The sequence below is a fragment of the Oryx dammah genome, unplaced genomic scaffold, assembly GCF_014754425.2.
Source record: "Oryx dammah isolate SB20612 unplaced genomic scaffold, SCBI_Odam_1.1 HiC_scaffold_1, whole genome shotgun sequence".
Classification (NCBI taxonomy): Eukaryota; Metazoa; Chordata; class Mammalia; order Artiodactyla; family Bovidae; genus Oryx; species Oryx dammah.
Genome location: NW_024070185.1, coordinates 94,675,171 through 94,698,796, shown reverse-complemented (window position 1 = coordinate 94,698,796; position 23,626 = coordinate 94,675,171).

Below are 23,626 nucleotides of genomic sequence, written 5' to 3'. Positions count from 1 at the left end.
TTAACTTTTTATTTTATGTCAGAGTAGAGCAATTAACAATGTTGTGATAGTTTCAGGTGTACAGCAGAATGATTCACTGATACATTAAATGCCTAAAATTGATCACTCATATACTGTTCATCCTTAGGGGAGCCACATTGTTTCTGTCATCCGAGTTAAGAATTCTAGAATTTTCCAGAATTCTTTCATTCTGCATGGTGGTGGTTTAGTTGCTAAGTTGTGTCCAATTCTTTGTGACCCCGTGGACTGTAGCCCATCAGGTTCCTCTCTCCATGGAATTCTCCAGGCAAGAATACTAGAGTGGGTAGCCATTCCCTTTGCCATGGAGTCTTCCTGATCCAGGGATTGAACCTGGGTCTCCCACATTGCAGGTAGATTCTTTACTGTGTGAGCCACCAAGGAAGCCCTTTCTGCATATGTAGTGTCTAATTCTTCCATCCATGTTCTTGTAGTTCTTAATTATTACCTACGTAGGTGTGGTCATTATTATCTTGCATTGAGTCAACTGAAAGTCCTGTAACTGATCACGATGGCCCCAACCTCACTGACTTCATCAGTCCTGCATCCAATTTTGAGATCAGTGTTCTGAAAGCAACATAGCATTCCCTGTTCCAAACCACCATTGACTGCTTGTTTCTAGTAAATAAAGGCCAGACTTGTCAGTGTGAGATTTAAGTCATTCATAACTTGCCCCAACATACTCAGACCTTTCCAAGTTTTTCCCTGCTACTCCCTCTACATCTAGCTACACTGATCCAGTCATTCCCTAAAATATCTTTGTACTTTTTGTCTCCACCTGTTCCCATGCTGTTCCTTCTTTCTGGGATTTCATTCCTTTACATCTTTTTTGAATGCCTCTTCTTTAATGAATTCTTTAATAGTGAATGCAGAGTGATGTATTATAGTCATATGCATATGGTTTTGTCTCCCCAGTGGACAATGAGATTGTAAAGTGCAGAGCTATGCCTTGTATATCTTTACACTCTCCAAATGTTTAATGTAATGCGTTATACAGAATACAGTCAATAAATACATTTACTGAATGAATGAATGTGTAAATAGAGACAGAATCAACATACTGTTTGACTTTGGATTAAATCAGATCCTGGAATACAGTGAACAGAAACTTTTGGAAAATGAATTAATGCTTTAAATACACCATAGAATGGAGAGTTTTAAATCTTTTTAGTCTTGTCAAGGCCAGATCTTCCTACTCTTCTGAATCCTTTCTTTGTTTTCATTTTCTTTGACCCCTACCCCTTCACTGTCTCATAAATATGGCATGTTATATGGAAAAAAATTGTAAAAGCTGTTATCATTTAAAGATTTTAAGCAATGAAATCCCTTCTCCCTAACTCTACTAAAACTGTCTCATCTATTTAATATAGCCTGTAAGTAAAAATGACTCTTTGTGATCAGATCATGGGCAAAACCATGCAGTGGGTCACTCTAGCCAAAGCCATCGCTGAAACAAGTCAGTAGTCTCTCCTGGCGACCTTATCCTTTTAGCTACTTTTACACTGAGATCGTCACATTCTAGTAAACTGGCCTCCTCTTGATGTTTTGGAAGAGTTCAGCATTCTACAATGCAGTTCCAGTGGTCACTGGGACACGTATGGATATCAGTACAAGGGTATATTATACATGAGGGGATGGCTCTTTTCATGTATGGGTTAGTTTTACCCCTAAAGTTTTTGAGGCATTTTGAAGCAGAAAGAAAATGCAATTCTCAATTTATTCCTGCTTATAAAAAGGGATTGAGTCCAAGGACTCCGAGGTTTGGCTTGGATGAACACCCAGAAGTTGGGATAGCTATCTGAAGCTCTTGCATGTGCAAATTTGGGCTGGATCAACTGAGGACAGGCGTTGTCATGACATTTCCATACTCCCCAGTGCCGTTTAGGCTGGAAAGGAGCTTCTCCTTCACCATAATACTTTCATAATTGGGAAACTTGAAGAACAGACAGGAAAAGTGGGGAGAGAAGAAAGAAAAGTTTGTTCAATTTCTTTAAGTCCTGATAGTCTTTCCTTGCCTCCAAAGTTGTGAATATACTGCTATTAGCTGGCTCAGGCTCTGACACATAAATGTTATAGGCTAATAATGGGAAACTTTACAATAGATATGTAGTTCCACAGAACTTGAGAGCTAAAGAGAACCTTGAGGACAGTCTAGTCAAACTATCTTTTTATACAGATTATAAAGCTGAGGCTGGGAGAAAAGAAACGGCTTGCCAAGGACACAGAGAGTAGAAGTACGATTCATTCTAGAGTCCTGACATTTAGTCAACACGGTTATTCTAAATCATCACCCAGTCCTAGTGTATCACATCTAGATGGATTCAATGGGCTGTGATCAGACTGAGGCTGAGTTTTATTGAAATTCTCATTTTTATTTAAACTGACTTGATTTTTATCAACTCAGTTGTTGAATGAGGGCTTACAAAGTAGGATGGATTGATCAGTATGAGGGGTTTCAGCAAGGGACTGTAGGACAGTCATTGGTGACATTCATTTGCTAACAAAGAGCATCCTTGAGAGTTCTGAGCCTGGAGAGGACAAACTTTCCTTTATGGTAGAAAGTGAGTGAGTGAAAGTCGCTCAGTCATGTTCAACTCTTTGTGACTCCATGGACTGTACAGTCCATGGAATTCTCCAGGCCAGAATACTGGAGTGCGTAGCCTTCCCCACCAGGGATTGAACCCAGGTCTCTCACATTGCAGGAGGATTCTTTACCAGTGGAGCCACAAGGGAAGCCCAAGAATATTGGAGTGGGTAGCCTATCCCTTCTCCAGGGCATCTTCATGACCCAGGAATCAAATCAGGCTCTCCTGCATGGCAGGCGGATTCTTTACCAACTGAGCTATGAGGGAAGCCCAAAGATAGGAGGAGAAAAGCTAACTTCATGAGAATTCAGTTTAGGAACACACATGTCACCAACCAGAGAACCAACCAACTAACCAACCAACCAACCAGGAAATGAAGCAAATGGCACAGGGTGCCAAGAACTTCTAACCCAGCAAGAGCAGGAAAGATGGGAAGTCTTGAGTTCAGGAAGAGAGTTCCAGGCAAAAGAGTTGGCTAGAGGGTCCCCAAGGGCAAGTTGATTCTGCCCATAAGTCTGCAGTGATAGCCATGTTTTAAAGCCCCTTCCTGCACTTCATTTTTGGTTTCTAATAATTTCAGAATCTTCCTGATGGAAGAAATTTTATGTGTTTGTGAAACTCAGTTTTCTAATTTACTGATGCAGTAAATCTTTCAAATCTTACTAGCCAGAAAAATTAGATTTATACACAGGATTATTAGTGATGTTTAAGTCTATCATGATCAAATCACAGAGCAGAAGGAGCAAACTTAAACACATCTAGACAAGTGCTTTGAAGCCCACTTGAGACAAAGACTCTTTAACTATAGACCTTGGACAAGAAGGGAATCAGGGTTAATTAGTTTTGTTATTTGCTTTCAGGTAAGTAAGGCATCTTTACCTCTTGCCCTCAAGAAGTCTCAAGTCTGAAGCTAGGAACAGAGATGTTAGTTAACACAAAGACATGAAGCAGTATGTCCTTTCATCGTATGTCCATTTAATCAAGGTTATAATACATTGCATGATTTAATTGTGGAAAGTCAAACTATACACTAGTTAATCCTCCTATGACTTGAATAGAAAGTAGACATGTATTTATGGAAAAGAAGGCAAATGTTACTAATTACAGACTTAAAAGTATGTTCCTAGGCAAAAGTCTCTGATAGTTCATGAACAAGATAGATTGTAAAACTTAGGGGCCAGAATGGGTCCATTGAGACCTAATCAGGCTGGACTAACTTCTTTTTCAAAACAAGTTAACAAGGGAAATGCTATAGACATAATATGTCTGGATTTCAGTTTTTCTGACCTGTTCAGTTCAGTTCAGTAGTTCAGGCATGTCCAACTCTTTGCGACCCCATGAATTGCAGCATACCAGGCCTCCCTGTCCATCACCAACTCCCAGAGTTCTCCCAAACTCATGCCCATCGAGTCGGTGATGCCATCCAGCCATCTCATCCTTTGTCGTCCCCTTCTCCTCCTGCCTCCAATCCCTCCCAGCATCAGAGTCTTTTCCAATGAGGCAACTCTTCACATGAGGGTGGCCAGTGTACTGGAGTTTCAGCTTTAGCATCATTCCTTCCAAAGAACATCCAGGACTGATCTCCTTCAGAATGGACTGGTTGGATCTCCTTGCAGTCCAAGGGACTCTCAAGAGTCTTCTCCAGTACCACAGTTCAAAAGCATCAATTCTTCGGCGCTCAGCTTTCTTCACAGTCCAACTCTCACATCCATACATGACTACTGGCAAAACCATAACCTTGACTAGACGGACCTTTGTTGGCAAAGTAATGTCTCTGCTTTTTAATATGCTATATAGGGTGGTCATAACTTTCCTTCCAAGGAGTAAGCATCTTTTAATTTCATGGCTGCAATCACCATCTGCAGTGATTTTGGAGCCCCCCAAAATAAAGTCTGACACAATTTTCACTGTTTCTTCATCTATTTCCCATGAAGTGATGGGACCAGATAGGAAAAGGAGTACGTCAAGGCTGTATATTGTCACCCTGCTTATTTAACTTATATGCAGAGTACATCAAGCGAAATGCTGGGCTGGAGGAAGCACAGGCTGGAATCAAGATTGCCAGGAGAAATATCAGTAATCTCAGATATGCAGATGACACCACCCTTCTGGCAGAAAGTGAAGAGGAACTTAAAAAGCCTCTTGATGAAAGTGAAAGAGGAGAGTGAAAAAGTTGGCTTAAAGCTCAACATTCAGAAAATGAAGATCATGGCATCTGGTCCCATCACTTCATGGGAAATAGATGGGGAAACAGTGGAAAAAGTGTCAGACTTTATTTTTTGGGGCTCCACAATCACTGCAGATGGTGACTGTAGCCATGAAATTAAAAGACACTTACTCCTTGGAAGGAAAGTTATAGGCATAATGAAATATTCCAAACTTTTCTGTTCTTAGGAAGATAATGGCAGCTGATGTGACAGTTAAACTAGACAATAGTTAACCAATGACTACTCTCAGAACAACTGCTTAATGCATGGATGGAAACCTGGCACTCTATATGATGGTCTTCTTGGTATTTTCCAGTTTAACATTTTGTATTAGAAGGTTTATTGAACAATATACATGGCATTTGGGGGCTGATATCCAGTATGATGATATCATGCATGCTCTGTCATGTCTGACTCTTTGTGACCCCATGGACTGTAGCCCACCAGGCTCCTCTGTCCATGGATTTTCCAGGCAAGAATTCTGGAATGAGTTGCCGTTTCCTCCTCCAGGGGATCTTCTGTACTCAGGGATTGAAATCAAGTCTCATATGTCTTCTGCATTGGCAGGCAAAGTTTTTTTTTTAACCACTGAGCCACCTAAGAAGTCCCATAAGATGATAAGGGAATCAGTATCTGAGATTTCACAAATCTGAAACTATGGGGAAAATACTGAAAGAAGTGTAATAGGGATCGATGTAAAGTTCAGGGAGAAATGTTCAAGGTAGAAGATGGGAAAGAAAAGACTGACACACTAAACAGCACTCTGTGATGGTTCATTTTATGAGTCAACTTGACTGAGCAGTGGGATGACCATGTATCTAGTGAAATATTATTTCTAGGTATGTCTCTGACGGAGATTCTGGTTGAGATTAACATTTGAATCAATAGATGGAATAAAGCAGATTTCTTTCCCCAATTGGTAAAGAATCTGCCTGCAATGTAGGAGACACTGGTTTGATTCCTGGGTTGGGCAGATCCACTGGAGAAGGGATAGGCAACCCACTCCAGTATTCTTGGGCTTCCCTTGTGGCTCAGCTGGTAAAGAATCTGCCTGTAGTTTGGGAGACCTGGTTTGATCCCTGGGCTGGGAAGATTCCCTGGAGAAGAGAAAGGCTACCCACTCCAGTATTCTAGCCTAGAGAATTCCATGGGTCCATGAGGTTTCAGATGGTTGTGAAATCACTGCAGATGGTGACTGTAGCCATGAAATTAAAAGATGCTTGCTCCTTGGGAAAAAAAGCTATGCCCCACCTAGACAGCATATTAAAAAGCAGAGACATTACTTTGCCAACAAAGGTCTGTCTAGTCAAAGCTATGGTTTTTTTTTTTTTTTTTTCCCATTAGTCATGTATGGATGTGAGTTGGACTGTGAAGAAGGCTGAGCACCAAAGAATTGATGCTTTTGAACTGTGGTGTTGGAAAAGACTCTTGAGAGTCCCTTGGACAGCAAGGAGATCCAACCAGTCCATCCTAAAGGAAATAAGTCCTGAATATTCATTGGAAGGACTGATGCTGATGCTGAAACTCCAATACTCTGGCCACCTGAGTCGAAGAACTGACTCATTTGAAAAGACCGTGAAGCTGGGAAAGATTGAAGGCAGGAGGAGAAGGGGACAACAGAGGATGAGATGGTTGGATGGCATCACCAACTCGATAGACATGAGTTTAAGTAAGCTTCAAGAGTTGGTGGTGGACAGGGGGGCCTGGCGTGCTGCAGTTCATGGGGTCGCAAAGAGTCACACACGACTGAGTGACTTTCACTTCACTAATCCAGTTCATTAAAGGTGTGAACAGAATAAAATACTGAGTAAAAAAGTATTTACTCCCTCTGCTTGGCTGTCTTTGAGCTGAGACATCAGTCTTCTATTGGATTTAGAATGGAACTTAGACCAGTGACTCTCCTGTTTCTGAGGGCTTAGAACTTCCATCAGTGTTCTTGGGTCTGTTTTCTCAGGCTTCATAATCAAATGAAATCTTTTGGTAAATCAGTCTCTCTCTCTCCCCTGACTAATACAGCTTCCTCCCTCCCTTCAAAGAATAAAAGAAAAAAAGGACGAGGTGGAATATGCTAAACTTGGTGTAAGTCAGGAGAGTCAGTGACTAGAGCACTTCTTGGGTCTAGAAAAAGCAAGGCAGTATCTTACTTATTACTCTGCTCTGATCAGATTACACTTAGAGTATCTTGTTCAGTCCTGGTAATCCCAATATAGTAGGAGGAAAAATGTCAAGTGGAGGAAGTCTAGAAGGAAGCAACCAAAGCGGATGATGCACCGAAAGTCATGCCAGTGAAAAATAGTCCAAAGAACTGAGGATGTTCTTTCAGGGAAAACATTTCAGGGAAGGATAGCACAGCTGTCTGCGAATTCTCAAACTGCTATAAAACAAGAAAAGGAATGAGACTCCTTTAGTGTGACTCCAGGGAGCAGTGCCATAGCATGAACATTTTAAGGAGAAAGAATTTAACCCAATCTAAGGAGTCACTTTCTAAAGATGGACTGGACTGAAATGAGAGTATAAGCTTTCTTCAAGGAATCCATGTGACCTTAAGTGCTGAGTAGTTTGGGTTTCCTGGTAAGAGTAAGATATGCATCAGTTATCTTGATGATTTTCATTGCTTTCTTAATCTATGAAATTGCTTTTTGAAGGGAAAATGATGGTTAGCCAAGCAAATAGTATGATGTAATAAAATACTTATACTATTTAATGGAAGATACTTTGCAAAGGACTTAATTCATTTATAAGCAAACTGTTAACATCTATTTTCTGGAGAAGGTCCCCTATGGAACTTCCTCTGTTAAAGCTTTTTAGTTACTTTAAATGCCTGTATCTTTTTGAAAGTAACATAAAGGATTTATTAAAAAATGTGTAACATATATTTTTGACTAATTCAAGCATTTTAAAAATTAGCCTGAATGACTCACATTGTTCTAAACATGTGATGACATGTCCTAAAGAAAAAGAAATGATAAAAACAGCAGCTTACTTTGGTTGAAACTGCTTACCGTGTGCTGGATATAGTTTAAAGCATGGGTTCACTCATCTACATGAATTTAATCTCTTACTCTTCATAGCAGCTACATGAAGTAGCTACAATTATTATTATTTCCATTTTTACAGATAAAGAAACTAAGCTATATAGCAAGCTTAAGCAATTTGTCCCAAGATATACTGGTTTTCTTTAAAAAAAATTATTTTATTGCAGTGTTGTTGATTTACAATGTAGTGTTAGTTTCTGGTGTACAGCAATGTGGCCCAGTTTAGGAATACATATATATATATGTGTGTGTGTGTGTGTGTATATATACTTTTTAATATTCTCTTCCAATATGGCTTATTATTGAATAATGAATGTCATTCACTATGTCATGTAGTAGGAACTTATTGTTTATCCATTCTATGTGTTCAGTTCAGTTCAGTCGCTCAGTCGTGTCTGACTCTTTGCGACCCCATGAATCGCAGCACGCCAGGCCTCCCTCTCCATCACCAACTCCCGGAGTTCACTCAGACTCATGGCCATCGAGTCAGTGATGTCATCCAGCCATCTCATCCTCGGTCATCCCCTTCTCCTCCTGCCCTCAATCCCTCCCAGCATCAGAGTCTTTTCCAATGAGTCAACTCTTTGCATGAGGTGGCCAAAGTACTGGAGTTTCAGCTTTAGCATCAGTCCTTCTAAAGAAATCCCAGGGCTGATCTCCTTCAGAATGGACTGGTTGGATCTCCTTGCAGTCCAAGGAACTCTCAAGAGTCTTCTCCAACACTACAGTTCAAAAGCATCGATTCTTCGGTGCTCAGCCTTCTTCACAGTCCACTTTCACAGCCATACATGACCACTGGAAAAACCATAGCCTTGACTAGACGGACCTTAGTCGGCAAAGTAATGTCTCTGCTTTTGAATATGCTCTCTAGGTTGGTCATAACTTGTCTTCCAAGGAGTAAGTGTCTTTTAATTTCATGGCTTCAATCACCATCTGCAGTGATTTTGGAGCCCAAAAAAATAAAGTCTGACACTGTTTCCACTGTTTCCCCATCTATTTCCCGTGAAGTGATGGGACCGGATTCTATGTGTAATAGTCTGCTAATCCCAAACTCCCAGTGCATCCCTCCCCATGGAACCACCAGTCTCTTTTCAATGCCTGTGAGTCTGTTTCTGTTTAGTAGATATGTTCACTTGTGCCATATTTTAGATGCTACATTTAAGTGATATCACATTTAAGTGATATCCCTTTCTGACTTGACTTCACTTGGTGTGATAATCTCTAGGTGGATTCATGTTGCTGCAAATGGTATTATCTCATTTTGTATGGCTGAGTAGTATTCCATTTTACATATCAGGGTACATTGTTAATCAGAAGCAAAACTAGAAGTCTGACTCCAGAGTTTACATTCTTATTACAATATTTCATTTTAGGAAAATTTTGATATTATAGCATTCCATGTAGAAATAAAAGCAAACCTTGGAGCCTCTACCTGTGGTCCTTGGACACCCTACTCTTGGACAGTCTCATAAAAAGAATCTAACCTGAGATGGCAGATAAATGTTTTCATTGCTTGAGCTCACACTTACATTGAGACAGGTTTGCAGGCCAAACATATCTACGATCTAGTAATCCTTCCAAATAATCCCCAAAGGATGTTGCCCTTGCAGGCTGGAACTTGAATGTTTTGGTTGTTTTTCTTCTAATATTGCACCAATTAGAACTGCATGAGCAGCATCTGTCTTGTGAAAATTGACTTCATTAGACCTGAACTCAAATCCAGACTCTGCCTCTTACAGGAAGTAGGTATTAGGCCAATGACTGTACCAGGTGATAGCTTCCAGCTTTTGAAATGAATTCCCACTTTGTAGAGTTTTGGTGAACAACCAATGAGATGTTACATAATATCTCAACCAATGAGATATTACCAATGAGATATCACATCTTTGTAAAGATGTGACACATAAAGTATTTGAGAAGTGGGACTTCTTTTTTTATCTGATAAATGCTATATATTCTACTTAAATTTTTTTGATACTGCTGGTTGAGCGAAAAGTTTCTCCTTGTAATCTGAGCTTCTGTTTGAGATAAAAAAAAAATCACATTGAGAATGGCTTCCAAATAGTCCATCAAGTTGAAATAGCCTCCTATGTGCCTCCAGTGGGGAGTTGCATTCCAATGCCATGTGTAGCTGGGGATTTTTCATGCTTTGCACAAATATTGCAGTGTATCTTACATTTCCCCATATTGGTATCAATGATATGATTATATTTTAGACACGGCCATGTGAAATACACTTTCCTTGAGGTGCCCAGTCTTTCCATAAACACATTTGGCACCTATTATGTTCTTGCCTCAAGTAATATGACAGTGCTTATGGGGTAATGGAAGCTCTAGAATAAAATGTAAAAAAAAGATTACATTATAGAGTGTTTTGCTAACATGGAGAATAAATAAGGGCAGAAGAAGGGAAATCCTTCTACCTACCACTGACTCAAGTATTTAGACTCAGAAAAGACCTGCACAAATGAACAGTTTTATGAGTTGTGGGTGGATCTTATCATATAATTTCTTTCTTTTTCAGATTACCACAGATAGATTATTTTTCCTTCTCTGGGCAATTGGGATCATGATTAATTCTTTGTATTTCTTGACCGTTTTATACATAGAAGAGAGTATTTGGATAAGGTTGTCTATTGACACTTCTTTTTCTTTTTAAAAAAACAAGTTTATATTGTCTTAAGACATCCATATGCAGCAAATTAGCAAAATGCAGAAAAATACAAATAGAAAAAAAAGGTGAACAGTATCTGCAACTCATTATGGTAGCTTACATGGTAAAGAATCTGCCTCCAGTGTGGGAGATCTGGGTTTGATCCCTGAGTAAAGAAGGTCCTCTGGAGAAGGAAATGGCACCCACTCTAGTCTTCCTGCTTGGAGAATTCCGTGGACAGAGGAGCCTGGCAGTCTACAGTCTGTAGAGTTCTGAAGAGTGGCACATTACTGAGTGACTAATACTTTCATTTCACATGCAGAGGTTATTTCTATTAACATTTGAAAGGATTGCTTTCCATTTTTTTCCTATAAACATATATGATACATGACTGGGTTATACTATGGATATAGTTTTATATACCGCTCTTTATTTTTTTGTATAACTGAATAGTATACTGTGAACATTTTCCTGTGTTGTTATAAAAGAGAGAGTGGCTACAACCACTTTGGAGAAAGATCTGGAATTTACTTATTAACCTCCACATATACCTGCCCTATGAATCAGCAGTTCTATCCTTAAGTGTAACATCCAAGGGGAAGTAAAGCATTTGTTTACAAGAATGTTCAGAATAGTGTTATTTATAATAGTAAAAATAATCTAGGAACATCTCAAGTATCCATGAATAGGAGAATGGATAAACTAGTCAACAATAGAAAGGAACATACTATTGATACATGCAATGATGTGAGTGAATCTCCAATACCTTATGCTAAGTGAAAAAAAATCAGACTTTTAAAAAAAGCATATATTGAATTATTCCATTTATTTGAAGTTCTGGAAGCAACAAAATTTATCTAGGATCTAGGATAAAAAAAAAAAATCCCCCAGAGTGGGGGATATTGATAATATTTGTTTGCTACAGTCCATGAGCCTACAGTGACACGTGGTTATCATCCTAAGTCCATAGTTTAATATATTAGAGTTCATTCTTGATATTTTACATCCCACAGGTTTGGACAAATCATCACAGCATGATTTACAATAACCAAGATAGAGAAATAATCTAAGTGTTCATCAATGGATGAATGTATAAAGAAGATATGAAAAAATATATATAAAATATTGCTCAGCAGTTTTTAAAAGAAGATGAAATATTGCCATTTGTAACAACATGGATGGACCTTGAGTGCATTCCGTTCAGTTCAGTTCAGTCGCTCAGTCGTGTCTGACTCTTTGCGACCCCATGGACTGCAGCACGCCAGGCCTTCCTGTCCATCACCAACTCCCAGAGCTTACTCAACTCATGTTCATCAAGTCAGTGATGTCATCCAACCATCTCATCCTCTGTCATCCCCTTCTCCTCCTGCCTTCAATCTTTCCCAGCATCAGGGTCTTTTCCAATGAGTCCGTTCTTTGCATCAGGTGGCCAAAGTACTGGAACTTAAGCTTCAGCATCAGTCCTTCCAATGAATATTCAGGACTGATTTCCTTTAGGATGGACTGGTTGGATCTCCTTGCAGTCCAAGGGGCTCTCATACTGAGTGCATTATGCTAAATGAAATAAGTCAGACAGAGAAGGCAAGCAGTATGATTTCACTCATGTGGAATATAAAAAATAAGCAAACAAAATCAATGACCAAACCCCCCAAAAGAAAAAACATGCAGCTACAGAGAACAGAGTAGTGGTTACCAGAAGGGGAGGGGGTGGAGGAGGGTTGAAATGAGTAAAGGGAGTCAAGTGCATGGTGATGGATGGAAACTAAACTTTTAGTGGTGAGCCTGTTATAATGTGTACAGAATTAGAAATCTAATGTTGTGCACATGATATTTATATAATGCTATGAATCAGTGTTACTTCCAAAAAATTAATAAAATTTTACCTTTAAAACAAAAGAGAGAAAACACTGAATTTTAAGCTTCTCTTTCCTCGTCAGTGAAACCAAAACAGGGAGTTATATTTGTAAAGCATAATGCCTGTGTATAGCATTGTTCTGTTATGGACAGCAATCCTTCAAAACAGGAAAATTGCTTCAAAACAAAGAGTTAATAGGTTTAATAATAATATATAAAAAGCTCATGCAACTCACTTGTAAGAAACCACTTAAACGTCAATAGAGAAATGGGGAAAAATAAATGAAGCTAAAAATTTAGGAAATATATATAGCCTGTAACCATGAAATAATTTTCAAACTCATTTCTTAAAAATTGATAAAATAATCTCTCTTTTGTGCATTTCTGAGGGATAGAAATGTCTTGCAAGGAGAAAGGCCAATGGTTAGGTAGCCATGTTTTCATGTATCTCGTTCAGGAGGCCCTTTCTCTTTCCCCTCTTCTGTCATCTTTCCCATTGTCACTTCCTCTCCCATCTTTCTCCTTTCCAGGCTTTCTGGGCCTTCAGTGAATCCCAGGGCTCCGGAGAAGGCGCTTGGTCCGTGTTTGCATGAGGAAAGCATACGGGTTATTGCGAATGCTGTTACAACCTCTTCCCTGGGCTCCTGCCCATCCCCATACATAGTTATCTCATCTATTACGGTATTGCACTACTGTTCGTTGTTGTTCAGTGGCTCAGTCACGTCTGACTCTTTGCGACCCCATGGGGTGCTGCATGCCAAGCTTCCCTATCCTTCACCATTTCCCGGAGCTTGCTCAGACTCATGTCCAGAACCAAGGAGATGGAGTCAAGGGATTTGGCTTTAAGCTGGGCTCTGCCACTTAGTAGCTGTGTGACTTCAGACAACTCATCCAACTGCTTTGATCCTCAGTGTTCTTTGTAAGATAGGGTTAATAACTCCTGCCTCCTACAGCAGTCATTTTGTTGTTATTGTTGTCTCATGTTATTTTTGGTTTGTGTTTTGTGTGCACAGTCTTTATTTCAAATATTTGTTAAAATACCATTGGTTTATTCCTCAGCACAAGTGCAATGTCCATGCCCTGAAGAAACTTAGGAAATATTATAGAACTTTATATCATGTGAAATGCTGGAGTGGATGAATCACAACCTGGACTCAAGATTGCTGAGAGAAATATCAACAACCTCAGGTACAGAGATGATACCACGCTAATGGCAGAAAGTGAAGAGAAATTAAAGAGCTTCTTGATACCAGTGAAAGAGGAGACTAAGAAAGTTGACTTTAAAATCAACATTCAAACAACTAAGATCATGGCATCTGGTCTCATCGCTTCAAGGCAAATAGAAGGGGAACAATTGGATACAGTGACAGATCTTATTTTCTTGGGCTCCAAAATCATTGTGGATGGTGACTTAAATAAAGAAATTAAAAGCCACAAAATTAAAAGATCCTTGCTCCTTGGAAGGAAAGCCATGACAAATCTGCTGCTGCTAAGTTGCTTCAGTCGTGTCCAGCTCTGTGCAACGCCATAGACCTAGACAGCATATTAAAAAGCAGAAACATCACTTTGCTGACAAAGGTCCGTATAGTCAAAGCTATGTTTTTTTTCCATTAGTCACGTATGGATGTGACAGCTGGACCATAAGGAAGGCTGAGCACCAAAGGACTGATGCTTTTGAACTGTGGTGTTGGAGAAGACTCTTGAGAGTCCTTTGGACAGCAAGGAGATCAAATCAGTCAATCCTACTAGGAAATCAGTCCTGAATATTCTTTGGAAGAACTGATGTTGAAACTGAAGCTTCAATACTTTGGCCACTTGATGCGAAGAGCTGACTTACTGGAAAAGATCCTGATGCTGTGAAAGATGGAGGGCAGGAAGAGAAGAGGGTGACAGAGGATGAGATGGCTGGATGGCATTCTTAAGTCAATGGACATGAGTTTGAGCAAACTCTGGGAGAGAGCGAAGGGCAGAGACACCTGCCATCCTGCAGTCTATGGGGTCACAAAGACTCAGACTCAACTTAGCAACTGAACAACAGCAACAGAAAGGAGGGCAACACTTTAGCTGAAGCCTGACTGTTGCCCAGAGAGCTAAATATGATCAGGTAGGTTGATCACTTTCTATAGTGTATTATAGATACTTTTATTTTGGACTAGTTTATGTTGGTTCACAGGCTCAGTGGTGAGGTTCCTGAAATGTTGTTTTCTATCTTGTAAACAGTGAAAGTTGGTGGCATGAAGCTCTCAGAGGTGACATGGTAACTAAGAACAGGGAGGTTACTCAAATTAGGTCAGTTATTGAATATTAACACAGAAAGAAAATTTGTTACATATGGATTTAATGGAAAGTATGCCCTAATTTATGTCAAGCTGATCCATGAAACTGCTCCTGAGACTCTGTCTGGAATAATCTGTGTGATGCATTATATCAAAGATTGTATTCTGATTATATTTCTTTAATTCAATCGGAGGGATTGCCTTGGGCTGACCTATAGTAGACTGTGACATCAAATCATTACATGGAGCTAATGCACAGAATACAAATGGAGGTTTTGTCTGTTGCCTTGAGAAGCAAAATACTGAGACTATCAGGAAGTAGGTTGTTATCTAGAATTGTTTGGCTATTTGGAGTGTCCAGGGTTGTGTAGACAGGATTTCAGGATTTCAATTTGCAGTTTATGCTTTCATCAAACACTTCTATGAGCACTCACTGTGTTCCAGGCACTGTGCGAGGTGCTAGAGACCCAAAGCTGAGCAGTATACAGTTGGATACTGGCTTGAAGGAATTCACTCTTGTGGAGGAGACAAATGTAGTTTTTAAAAATATAGTTTATGTCCATGTTCTAGCACTTATCCATGTGGGGAAAGTGCTATGAGGGCATGGAGTGGAAGCAATGAATTCATCCTGGGAGAATCACAGAGATGGTGGGACTTTGGGTGGGTCTTGAAGGGCAAAAGCGGGGGTTTCCCTGAGAAGTAAGAGAGGGATGGTCATTCTTGAGGAAAAGGACACGGGCTGAAGTTGCATGGATTGGTGACAGTCACCATGTGGGTGACGGGGGGCTCAGAACACATGGTGGAACAGTGAGAGGTTGGTGAGGTCACATCATTGAAGACCTGAGCGGGTGACTTTCTACAAACTGAAGAAATATGATTCCAAAATGACATAAGTAATCAAAGTCATGCTTACTGCAAAATCTTAAAAACACTGCCAAATTGCCTGAAGTGAAATGGTAAAGTTTTGGTTCTCTTCCGCCTCCAGGCTGCAAATTCTACTCTAGAGAGACCCATGACTGACAGTATTTTTTGAGAATTCACCCCTACATTGTCCATGCATCTATTACACATATGTGTGCAGGTCTGCGTGCATTCAAAAATACATGTTTAGACAAATTGAATCAATGTTTATGTACAACTTGTTGTATTGTCCATGAAAAATTAGATTTTATACATTATTCCAAACCAGTCCATATATTTCTATCTTACTATTTTGAATGGCTGTGTGGTATTCCAGTGTTCTTGCCTGGAGAATCCCAGGGATGGAGGAGCCTGGTGGGCTTCCGTGTATGGGGAAGAGTCAGACACGACTGAAGCGACTTAGCAGCAGCAGCAGTGGTATTCCATGATCTAGATGGGCCACAATTTGACTAAGGTTCTTCTCAACTTTTAACTTTGGAAATGTCCACTGACTTTCTCAGATCTCAAGTTAAGATAGCAGTAAGATAATATTGATAATCATTCAAAATATACTTTGGGGTTAAAAGCATCCTGCTAGCAGAAGAGGATAACTGTCTTCTCAGGTCTCCTTGAGTTATTTGTCTCCACAGAAGTACTGTGCTAGTTAGTTTGATCAGAAGTTCTCAGCACCTTTCTGTTCCTGGGGGTGCTGCAGAGGAGTTGGCATCGAGGGCTAGCTGCTGAAGCGTCAACAGAGGTTCAGGGGTCAGGAACGCTTAAATCTGCCCTGAGTAGAATGCTGCTGAGCTGGATTCACGTGAGTGGTGACTGTTTTCTCATTTTAATCGGTCAATCAACAAACAATATTTGAATACTTGTGCCCAGTATCAAGCAGTAGGGCAAACATGATTCCTGCCTTTGTGTAACTTATAATCTGATTAGAGAAACGAGATTCATGAAGCAGTTAGTACCATTCATTAAGCAATATGTAAGTGGTCTTGAATTATGTCCTATAGAGAAGCACTGTAGCCACTGTTAAGAAGGACGAGGTAAGTTTGGCTAGGGTAATCGGGAAGGTCTCTCTGGGTAGAGTGAGGTGTGAATAGGTTTAGGAAGATGAGTAAGATTCCAACAAATAGGACACTAAAGAGAGGCTTTCCAGCCAAACCCAGGGTACAGTCATAACCATTCAGTTGATTGATAGGAATATTCAATCCAGCTGTTTGGTTAAATAAAAGAAAAGACCTAAATTTTCTGTCTGTAGTCTCAGACACCAAAGCATCCTACAAGTCTCCTTTGCTCATGAGTCACAAATTCTTCCTGGCAAATAAAGAAAGTAATGGTTACTTCCAAACATGAAAATAAGTTGTAGGGCTTTGATACTGTTGAGGTTTATACCCCAACCCTCCTATTTTCAGCCATGTCATCACTCATTTCCCGGCTGTCTGGAGGAGTTTGATTGGCTACTGCTTCTAAAACCAGGGCAAGACATTATGTTTGACTTTTAGATATATTGAACCATAATCAGAAGATAGCCCAAGATTTATGAAAGAAGAACTCAAATGGATAGGCTGCTGTCATGAAATCTGTTCCATTGAAAAACCATGGTGTGGGTGAGTTGGGGAAAGCCTTTGAGGATAACTTTAAGTAGTTTCTTAGTATATATTCCCAGGGTATACCTCAATCTCCCATATGGTTTCCCTAGATGTGTGTTAGGAAGAGTTCTCTTTTAACCTGGGTTATGGGAAACCAAAGGAGGTTTTTAAATCTAAGTGAACAAAGGATATGATGGAGTGAAGCCCATCCCAGGAGTTTGAAGACCTGATCTGTATCTTGAATCTGCCATTTAATTTACCTTATCTTGGTTGAGTTACGTCACTCATTTGGAAGGACTAATTTTGTGAAAATAAGAAACATTGTTCAAGCAGGCAGAATGTTGCATCTTGCTCTGAAACCCTCTCAGAAGCACAAAGTTGAAGTAGGTCAGGTGTTCTGTGTCGTTGTTTGGTCACTACGTTGTGTATGACTCTTTGCTACCCCATGGACTACAGCATGCCAGGTTTCCCTGTCCTTCACTATCTCCTGGAGTTTGTTCAGATTCATATCACTAGCTTCCCTGGTGGCTCAGAGGTTAAAGCGTCTGCCTGCAGTGTGGGAGACCTGGGTTCAATCCCTGGGTTGGGAAGATCCCCTAGAGATGGAAATGGCAACCCACTCCAGTATTCTTGCCTGGAGAATCCCATGGACTGAGGAGCTTGGTGGGCTACAGTCCACAGGGTCGCAAAGAGTCGGACACAACTGAGCAACTTCACTTTCAAGTCAGTGATACCATCCAATCGTCTCATCCTCTATCGCTCCTTTCTCTTGCCCTCAATCTTTCCAGTGAAAGTCTTTTCCAATGAATTGGCTCTTCACATCAGGTGGCCAAAGTATTGGAACTACGGGATCAGTCCTTCCAATGAATATTCAGGGTTGATTTCCTTTAGGATGGACTGGTTTGATCTCCTTGCAGGTGTTCTAGTTGTAGGGAATTATGGACGCATGTGAGGGCAGTCCTAAACTTCTTAAACTGTATGCAAAATTTGGTGTATATGTGTATGTTTCTGGGGAAAGACTCCATAGCTTTCATTTGATTTCTAAAGAAGTTCACGGCTTCCCCACAGTTAATCATCTCTGGATGATAGAAACTAAAGACATTTTAACTTTGAAAATGTTATCATCCTTTGATTTGCTATCTTTGTAGTAAGACTTACAGAGTAAATATTTTTACAGGCAGAAGGACTGGAAGAAATTCTTTAAAATCATACTTTCTTCACTTTGATCTGAGGCTAATTTCATATATGGAGGAATATATTTTCCTAGAGAATTCTTTGCAGATCAAAGTCTTATAATTTTTGTTCTATTAAACTTGGAGTTGTTTATATGCCAACTGTGTTTATTGAAGTATTAACACTGACTTCTCTAAAATGACCTTGGGAAGAAAACATTGCTCTTTAGGTACAAGAGTGTTCCCCAAGGTTTTCTATGATCTAGCCTTGAATTATGAGGTTGGGTATTCCAGGCGAAACATTTGTTCACTGTCTTACTTCCCTGAGAAAAAATGTCTTTTCTGGGTTATTTACTCTTATTTCCTCAGTGTTTACTTTTTTAGATGGTCACTATAAGGCTGTGCATTTGAACTGAGTTTCTGAGTCTTCCACAGAAGCAGAATGAAGCCACTGCTCCATGTTACCCAATGTCTACTGTATAAAATAGTCAATAAGGTCCTCTCCTTTATAAATATAGTCAATAAGATCCTTGGGAGGAAAGTCTTTGCAAAATGAATGCAATCTTTCTATTAAAAAGTGACCTATGCAATTTATTTCCCCTTTTGCTTTATCTGGCAGCACTCTCAGAGCCAGTTCATGCTAAAGGATAATTTGCAAGTGGTTATTCATTATAGGTATTTGCATGCCTCTATTTATTTTTTACTGTATTTACTCCACTATTACAATTTCTCATTTTTTTGGATTATAAAAGAATACATTTTCATTGAAAAAGAATGTACAGAAGAAAGTAAGAATCATGAGAACTCTCATCATTAGGAGAAACACTTGTTAACTTTCTGGCTTCCAGGGTTTCTTTTATGCATAGACACTCTTTTCAAGAATCAGTGCCTAAGGGGCTTGCATAACTCAGTGAAGCTGTGAGCCATGCCATGCAGAATCACCCAAGACAGACAGGTCATAGTGGAGAGTTCTGACAAAACGTGATCCACTGGAGGAGGGAACGGCAAACCATCCCAGTATACTTGCCAAGAATGCACTGGTCATAGCAAACACCCTTTTCCAGCAACACAAGAGATGACTTTACATATGGACATTACCAAGTGGTGAATATTGAAAACAAATTGATTACATTCTTTGTAGCCTAAGATGGAGAAGCTGTAAATAGTCAGCAAAAACAAGACCTGGAGTTGACTGTGGCTCAGATCATCAGCTTCTCATAGCAAAATTTAGGCTTAAACTAAAGAAAGCAGGGGAAACCACTAGGCCAGTCAGGTATGACTTAAATCAAATCCCCTATGAATATGCAGTGGAGGTGATGAATAGATTCAAGGGATTAGAACTAGTAAACAGTGTGCCTGAAAAACTATGGACAGAGCTTCGTAATATTGTACAGGAGGAAGCAAACAATGCCATCCCAAAGAAAAAGAAAAGCAAGAAGGCGAAGTGGTCATCTGAGGAGGTTTTACAAATAGATGAAGAAAGAAAAGAAGTGAAAAGCAAGGGAGCAAGGGAAAAATACACCCAACTAAATGCAAAGTTACAAAGAATAGCAAGGAGAGACAAGAAGGCCTTCTTCAATTAACACTGCATAAAAATAGAGGAAAACAGCAGACGGGGAAAGACTAGAGATCTCTTCAGGAAAACTGGAAATATCAAGGGAACGTTTCACCCAAAGATGGGCACAATAAAGGACAGAAATGGTAGAGACCTAGTAGAAGCAGAAGAGAGGAGGAAGAGATGGAGAGAATACGAGGAAGAATTGTACAAAAAAGGTCTTAATGAACCAGATAACCACAAGAGTGTGGTCAGTCACCCAGAGCCAGACACTCTGGAGTGTTAAGTCAAGAGGGCCTTAGGAAGCACTGCTGTCAATAAAGCTAGTGGATGCAATGGAATTCCAGTAGAGCTCTTCAAAACCCTAAAAGAGGATGCTGTGAAAATGTTGCACTCAATATGTCAGCAAATTTGGAAGACCCAGCAGTGGCCTCAGGGCTGGAAAATGTCAGTCCCCATCCAGATTCCCAAGAGGGGTAGTATGAAAGAATGTTCCAACCATCGGACAATTGCACTCAACTCCCATGCTAATAAGGTCATGCTTAACATCTTGCATGCTAGGCTTCAGCATTATGTAAACTGAGAACTTCCAGATGTCCAAGCTGGGTTTAGAAAAGGCAGAGGAACCAGATCAAATTGCCAACATTCTCTGGATCACAGAGAAAGCAAGGGAATTCCAGAAAAACATCTACCTCTGTTTCATTGATTTCACTAAAGCCTTTGACTGTGTGAATCATCACAACCTGTGGAAAGCTAGCTTTTAAAGAGATGGGACTACCAGACCATCTTACCTGTCTCCTGAGAAACCTGTATGCACCTCAAGAGGCAACAGTTAGAACAACTGATTGGTTCAATATGGAGAAAGGAGTACAAGAAGGCTGTCTGTTATCATCCTGTTTATTTAACTTATACGCTAAGAAGAGGTGGCAAGAATACACAGAAGAACTATACAAAAAAGATCTTCATGACCCAGATAATCACGATGGTGTGATCACTGATCTAGAGCCAGACATCCTGGAATGGGAAGTCAAGTGGGCCTTAGAAAGCATCACTACGAACAAAGCTAGTGGAGGTGATGGAATTCCAGTTGAGCTATTTCAAATCCTACGAGATGGTGCTGTGAAAGTGCTGCACTCAATATGCCAGCAAATTTGGAAAACTCAGCAGTGGCCACAGCACTGGAAAAGGTCAGTTTTCATTCCAATCCCAAAGAAAGGCAATGCCAAAGAATGCTCAAACTACCACACAGTTGCACTCATCTCACATGCTAATAAAGTAATGCTCAAAATTCTCCAACCCAGGCTTTAGCAATATGTGAACCGTGAACTTCCTGATGTTCAAGCTGGTTTTAGAAAGGACAGAGGAACCAGAGATCAAATTGCCAACATCCGCTGGATCATGGAAAAAGGAAGAGAGTTCCAGAAAAACATCTATTTCTGCTTTATTGACTATGCCAAAGCCTTTGACTGTGTGGATCACAATAAACTGGAAAATTCTGAGAGAGATGGGAATACCAGACCACCTAACCTGCCTCTTGAGAAATCTGTATGCAGGTCAGGAAGCAACATTTAGAAATGGGCATGGAACAACAGACTGGTTCCAAATAGGAAAAGGAGTACGTCAAGGCTGTATATTGTCACCCTGTTTATTTAACTTATATGCAGAGTACATCATGAGAAACGCTGGACTGGAAGAAACACAAGCTGGAATCAAGATTGCTGGGAGAAATATCAATCACCTTAGATATGCAGATGACACCACCCTTATGGCAGAAAGTGAAGAGGAACTAAAAAGCCTCTTGATGAAAGTGAAAGAGGAGAGCGAAAAAGTTGGCTTAAAGCTCAACATTCAGAAAACGAAGATCATGGCTTCGGGTCCCATCACTTCATGGGAAATAGATGGGGGAACAGTGGAAACAGTGTCAGACTTTATTTGTTTGGGGTTCAAAATCACTGCAGATGGTGATTGCAGCCTTGAAATTAAAAGATGCTTACTCCTTGGAAGAAAAGTTATGACCAACCTAGAGAGCATATTCAAAAGCAGAGATATTACTTTGCTGACTAAGGTCCGTCTAGTCAAGGCTATGGTTTTTCCAGTAGTCATGTATGGATGTGAGAGTTGGACTGTGAAGAAGGCTGAGTGCCGAAGAATTGATGCTTTTGAACTGTGGTGTTGGAGAAGACTCTTGAGATTCCCTTGGACTGCAAGGAGATCCAACCAGTCCATTCTGAAGGAGATCAACCCTGGGATTTCTTTGGAAGGAATGATGTTAAAGCTGAAACTCCAGTACTTTGGCCACCTCATGTGAAGAGCTGACTCGGAAAAGACTCTGATGCTGGGAGGGATTGGGGGCAGGAGGAGAAGGGGACGACTGAGGATGAGATGGCTGGATGGCATCACGGACTTGATGGATGTGAGTCTGAGTGAACTCTGGGAGTTGGTGATGGACAGGGAGGTCTGGCGTGCTGCATTTCATGGGGTCGCAAAGAGTCGGACATGACTGAGCGACTGAACTGAACTGAACTGAAGCATATCATGCGAAATGCCAGGCTGGATGAGATACAAGCTGGAATCAGGATAGGTGGGAGAAGCATCAACAACCTCAGATATGCAGATGATATCACCCTAATGGCAGAAAGCAAAGAGGGACTAAAAAACCCCTTGATCAGGGTGAAGGAGAAAAGTGAAAAAGCCAGCTTAAAACTAAATATTAAAAAAACCAGGATCATGGCATCTGGTCCCATTACTTCATGGAAAATAGAAAGGGAAAAGGTGGAAGCAGTGACAGATTTCCTCTTCTTGGACTCTAAAATCACTGCGGATGGTGACTGCAGCCATGAAATCAGAACTCAATTGCTTCTTTGAAGGAAAGTTATGAGAAATTTAGACAGTGTGTTGAAAAGCAGAGACATCACTCTGCCAACAAAGGTCGGTATCATCAAGCTATGTTCTTCCCAGTGGTCATGTATGGTTGTGAGAGCTGGATCATAAAGAGAGCAGAGAGCCAAAGAATTGATGCTTTTGAACTGTGATGCTGGAAAAGACTCCTGAGAATCCCTTGGACAGCAAAGAGATCAAACCAGTCAATCTTGAGGGATATCAACCCCAAAAACTCATTGGAAAGACTAATGTTGAAGCTGAATCGCGACTATTTTGGTCACTGATGTAAATATTAGACTCATTAGAAAAGTCCCTGATGCTGGGAAAGATTGAGGGCAGAAGCAGAAGAGGACATTAGAGGATGAGCTGGCTGGATGTCATCACTGATGTAATGGAGATGACCTTGGACAAACTCCAGGAGATAGTGAGGGATAGGGAGGCCTGGCATACTGTAGTCCATGGGTCACAAAAAGTCAGACATGGCTGGGCAACTGAAAAATAACAACTCTTTTCGTAAGGCTGCCAATTGTACAGGCTGTTATATAAACTCACTTTTATTTTGCTATTATTTATAATAATATATTATGAGCATTTCCCATTTATATTAATTTTCTTTATGAGCATGAGTTCTGATGATAGTATGGTATTCTATAATAAAGATCTACCATTGTTTTTAAGAATTCTAAGGTTGATATCTTTATGCATAAATGTTTGTTTTCCTTTTTATTTACTTAGAATAAATACCCAGAAGTGAAATTACTAAACTTATTTTACAGATTTTCATTACTATTGAAAATTTTCTTTCTATAAATGTAACAATTTACATTTCACACCAGAGGTGTTTGAGGGTAGCTATTTCCTCACACCATTGTTGACACTAAGGAGCATTTTTTTTT